Genomic DNA, 6,000 nt, shown 5'->3' on the forward strand with positions numbered 1-6,000 from the left:
CTGCATGCAATTGGGGTATGCAAAATGGTCAGGGAATACAGAGACATAAAACCAAAAAAACAAATGAGACAAAATCCTTTTCGGAATCTGAGCTTGCCGAGTAACAACTGGCAAAATAAATACGAAAAATTCTGCAAATCAAATGTCCAACCACACATCAGCGTATTGAAGTTTAATGGAGGGTGAGCGGCGCCATGTCCGAGCAAAGGTGTTTAGCTTGAACCCCGATTGGTGATTCCTGAAAGCAAAATGTTCTATTCATTTAGCTTGGATTGCTTATTGATGCACTGTTTATATCAAATCCAAAGCCCATAGAATGTACATGTAATACCACTAAAGTTTTACAAATGTCAATGGGATCTTCTCTTATTACCTTTTAACTAGAATGCCAAGTCCCATCAATCAATCTCTATGTTATCCAGGTTTATTTTAAATCCAGCTTATTTAAGATCCAAGCACTGCGCAGACTTCCTATAGTTAAGAATCCGGTGTCCAACAAGTTGTTGGAATTAAAAAAGCTGTAATTTTCAGTAGACTAAGCTCCGTAACGGTCTAAATCCCAGTAATTATTCCGCCGAGGCTGATTGTACTCATGGCCATCCTCTCCAAATGACCACCAGAAAAATAACAAAAGCCAGCGCAAAAATATCTAGATGTAACCTCACCTTTAAGGAAAACAAACATTTGAGAGGAGTTCTGCCTTCTGTCTGTGGCCTGAGGTTCAGCATAGTATATGCAGCCCATTCAAAGCTATTCAAAGTTTATGAAGCAACTAAAAGGGAATGGGTTGCCTGGCAAGCCATTCCCTCTTACTTTCTATTCAAACGCAGGAGGTCTGGAACCTCTGTAAAGCCCTTTGAATTACTTTGTGTACGAACTGTGCTATACAAATAAATTTGCCTTGCCTTGCCTTACAGGATGCCTGGAACCAAACCATAAAGCACAATAACCATCTTATTTTGGGATGTTCCAATCCAATTGCCAACATGTAGTCTCACAAATGCTGAATACATCTCCTTTCAAATATCCTAGTAACATTCAGAAGAAAATATATAACTTCTTTCAACTCATATTTTCAGAGTGTAGTATTTTGTTTATTGCTCCCATTGGACATTGTGGAGACAAGAGGTTCCACACCATTTATAAATTAAAACCTCCTTATCAATGTTTGATCTCGTCAGATCTCAGAAGCTAAGCAGGGCTGGGCCTGGTTAGTACTTGGATGGGAGACCACTCGGAATCATCAATGTAAGTGTTGGTGGTGGTTGGAGTGGTCGATGGCACCTCGCTTCTGTCACTCTGCCCCAAAGCAGCTGTGGCTACAGTAGTAGCTTACCACCACTGAGTGTGGAGTGAATGAATAATGCACAAAATTGTGAAGTAACTTTGAGTGTCTGGAAAAGTGCTATATAGGATGAAAGCATTATTATTTACAATCAGTGTTGCAAGTGCAGCATTTCAATAAACAGCATTTTCTGTTAAATATTTATAATTAACCAAAGTATAAAAATATTTATTTCTGAAATATGACATAAACCCAGCTTGTTAAAAAAAAAAAAAAAAAATGTCCGGGAGGTGTGGGACTGTGAGCGTCCTGCCTCAGACCTCTCTGTCCAGCACCCTGCTCCTGATCAATAAACCTCTATTTTCCCCCACACACAAGGTTTCCCATTCAATACAGCTGCCACCGCCTTTAAAAACATAGAAGCATGATCCATTTATTATTGGCTGTTACTATGATCTATTTGCTCAGCCCACTCGTCCCAGCAGCCAACCTCTTTATGTGGATGCCTATTGGGGAAAGGGGGTCTCTTTATTCCTCTCCCAGTGCTGTGCGGCTTATCGAAAAGCCATCACCGCTCCACATCACTCATAACACAATGCATGTGAATGTGCAGATATACCGCCATATTACCTGAGCGGTATTCAGGTGCTTTGCTTATGGGTTATGCAACGCTTAGGAAATGTTTGGAATGTGAAAGAATTGATTAACATTTATAACTGCTATCTGTTTTTTTTACATTGTTGTTCCGCATTCATTTGGCTGTCTGTATCACTTTGTAAGCTAATTAAACAAACAGACATTTGAAACTGTAATTAAAGCTACACTAAGTTACTTTTATGGTGGAGGGTCTGCTACCTACATGTTTTCATGATGTTATTGCTAAGATTCTTACTGTGACTCTGCTCGCCTTTCGACATATCTTACCGCTAACTTGACCTGGTAGCGTCGCCTGCTTGCTTGTCTTCACGGAGATGTATAAGTTTAATGCAATACTGCGGAACATTTCAGACAAAACAATAACATGTCCCTGGATGCAAGAATGAAGATGTTATTACTCCAAAAAAGTGGCATATAGTTCACCTTTGAATAACCTAATAAATGTTTTTTTTTACTACTTTTCCTTTTTGTGCTTGTCTTTTCTTGTCTTTCAAAAGATCGTGAAATAAATAATGGGTAACAAACATAAAACAACCATTCAAGTGCTAAAATGTGGCCAAAACAACACACTTACATCTGAAAGCTTTATTTTGTGTATCTGTCAAACTTCTAAAACACACCAAATTGTGACTGATTGTGTCTTTATGTGTATATGTAACTACATCCATTGTTGCGTTCTAACTGTGAATGTTTATTTTTGTCCCACATAGCTTTGGTACACTGGGAGACATGGGCCAGTTCGGTACAAGCACGCTGACATGCACACAGAGCCGTGCCAAACCCCAGCTGGCTCACCAAGTTCTCCAGAGGACCAGGCTGTCAGCTCCTGCCCACCACAGGCCTGGCTCTACCTGACCGCTCAAACTGGAGGTCCTCATTTATGTGGTTCAGAGCATGCCAACCTGTAATGGCTGCATGTAAGTGGACAATGTGAGCGGGTGCAGTCAGTGGATTAAAAAAATAACGATTAAGAAACACCAGGAGAGCCATCTGGACCGCATTCTAAAAATACCACACATAACTTAGGGGGAGGCCCAATAGTTATTTAATGATATTTGAGACAATGCGAGAAGTGAACATGGAGGACTAGGACTTCATAAATTTGACTTGTTCTGAAGATAGGCTATGCAAATGTCTTCTGGTGGTCACACGCACTGGTTTGTGTTGTACATTTCCATTGCATAACACTTAATTTTGACGTTTACCGCTGTCTTCTTTAGATCCGGCTTCGTCCTGGAAATTTGCCTCTGCATTTGACCCTTTACATAATGCAACTAGTCCGATCTGTCGAGTGAAGCTCTCAAGGGACAGTTTTCTGATGTTGGACAAGATTTTTCCAAGGAATTCACTTATGATGTGCGTGCTCTTTTTGGTTGATGGGGGAAACCAAAGATTCTTAAGGAAACTCCTCTAAACACAGAGAAAATAGGAGACAGGAATCAAACCCAGGAAGTCTTTGCTGTGAGGTGAAAGTGTTAACCACTGGATTATGGTTAATTAAAGGTAGTTTTCTGGTGCTAGTCTCATGAAAATGTTACTACTTTGCATTCCACAGTACACCTTTATCTTTCATTTATTCAGTTTTAAGTGTTAAAATGTAGTTGCTATGGTGGAGTTGGTGCTTGTTTCCATGGAGATCGCAAAGTTTTATGCCCTTATGTGGAACATTCCAAATATAACATCTCTATGAAGAAAAAAATGCTTCAGAATGCTTTTAAAGGGCCCACATTACACTATTTTCTGATCTATGTTATAATGTTGTTTCCTTACCACAAACATACATGCAGTTGTGTTTTGTTTCATTCACACATGTTTAACACACAAACTCTGCTCATTCACATTTTTTTTTTTTAATCTCAAACAGAAAACACTCTGTTCCACCTTGTGATGTCATGTGGTAATACAGGGACTGTGTTTTTAATTATTTGGATTCAGATCTGGAATTTCCAATCTCTACTGAACTAAAGGTAAAAGTAGCTGTTAACTTGAAAACTACCACTTCATGGCATCACAAGGTGGAACAGAGCATTTTGAACTTTGGATATGTAGACAGACTAGCAATAAAACATTCCTCAAATGTGTGAATGACATAAAAAACAACATTATAGCATGACTTAAAGCTCATAAGAGTCCATTTTGCGTAATATAGGACCTTTAGGCAAAAGTACCTGGCAACCATAACAGAAACCCTATGAAACACTTGCATGACATCTTCAAACTTGCTTACCGCAGAATGTTTCGGCTGGTCAGCACAAAATGACAAGGGCCACCATTTTGTCCGGATGATAAATGGTTTGGGCTGACAGGCCACTTCTCTCCTCTCTACCTCCTCTCTTTCCTCCCTCCTCTCCTCGTGCCCTTTCCTCTTCATCCTCCCTGTCCCCCCTTCTGCATTAAACCCAAGCCACAATTTGTTTCTTCTGACTGGAGACGGATTCCACCTGGTGACAGATTTATCGACAACGACAAGCAGTACAACACCTCAAACGCCCCACGACACCCAAAGACCTATCCGACAGGACAAGATTGAAGCAGCATTTAAATCTACCGGGGTCTTAGCAAAGGGCAAATCCAATATTTCTTCTCACTGTATATCCATCTGGAAATTCATGCACTTCGCAAAACAGAACTTTTTATTTCTTTTTGCGCAAATACAAGCCATATGTGTTGGATTTTCACAGCGGGCCTAGAAAAAGTTGGGGTAAGCTGGGAGTCATTTTCACCCTGGCTAGCGTACACCGCCCCATGTCAGAGTGCTGGCTTGAGGTCAACAGCGACGCCATTCACAGGTGTATCAACCTCACCTCTAGCTAACCACGAAAACCACCTCATACAAGATCATCATGAAGCCAGTGCTCACCCAGAGGTGCTCTAGGCCTATGGGTGGTCCACAATAGTGATTACATATATATATGGCTTTCAGAATGATTAAAACAACTAAATATGATCTTGGCCTAGTCATAATTCCACGATCGTAAAATTATGTCTAACATGAGTATAGTTTGGTAACTTTATGTAATAACTATTGCAATGAAAATGCCTTTTTTCTAATAAATACAACATGGCTCAGTATACACAATGTGAAGAAGAACCAGTCCAGATTATACTGCTTAAATTTAGCTCGATCATCCAAAGGAGAAGGTGAATAACAAACCCCTGACTGGCCACTAATTAGCATGTGATAAATGTTTTGCTAAGTGGCTGATTAGCTTTGTAATGACAGCTGGTGTGCTCTGGCCAACTCCTACTGTCGCCAATCAGTAAGCAGGCATCCCATTAACTCCTGTTAGCTTTACCCATTGACCCAGTCGCTACGTTTACATGCACAGAGAAATTTGAGTGTGCAAAACAGCCAAATTCAAATCATATTTGCCCCAAAACCTGTCAGTCCACTCTTGTTCCAGTCTGCATGCAGGAAAAAGAAGCAAATATGTGCAAACAGAGAGCTATGGGGCATTCAGTGGTGTCTTATAATTTAGCAATAGCACTAAAACTTTGCAGCTATAATTACTAATAAAAAGCTATCATGCAGATAACCTCACATTTGGCAGAACGTTGAGCATTTTATTTTTAGACATGCCAAGAACCGTATTACTCACAAGTTATTTGCTCTCCAAGTCCGCAGCACGAATGCACTGAAGCTGCAGTAAGTTTCATTTTCACTTTAATGTGGCGGAACAAAACAAAGCAACATGTGCTCTCTGGGTGCTGGAGGGAGAGGCCATAGTAGTGTAATGCTGCTGATCTAAAATGACTGAGTAAATGTCGAAACATATGTGTAATGTTTTACTGACTGTTTCTTACCCTGTGCAGTTGAACACCTCTCCTGGTCTGCACCCAATGTAAAACGGAGAATGCGGTTACAGGTAGCAGGTATCGGGATATCATTGGGATCTTTAAGACTTGATTCACAACATCTGAGTCGTAGTTGTCGTAGTTTTTATGCATTAAGTAAAATCGGTTTAAACTGGACTAAGCTATTTATTAGTTTTTTTTCTGGCGTGCTTGTAAACGTAGTAAGTGACAGTTCTGTCTGGTGGACCTGCCCAATATTTATA

This window comes from Periophthalmus magnuspinnatus, chromosome 4, assembly GCF_009829125.3.
Source record: "Periophthalmus magnuspinnatus isolate fPerMag1 chromosome 4, fPerMag1.2.pri, whole genome shotgun sequence".
In the NCBI taxonomy this organism is placed as follows: domain Eukaryota; kingdom Metazoa; phylum Chordata; class Actinopteri; order Gobiiformes; family Gobiidae; genus Periophthalmus; species Periophthalmus magnuspinnatus.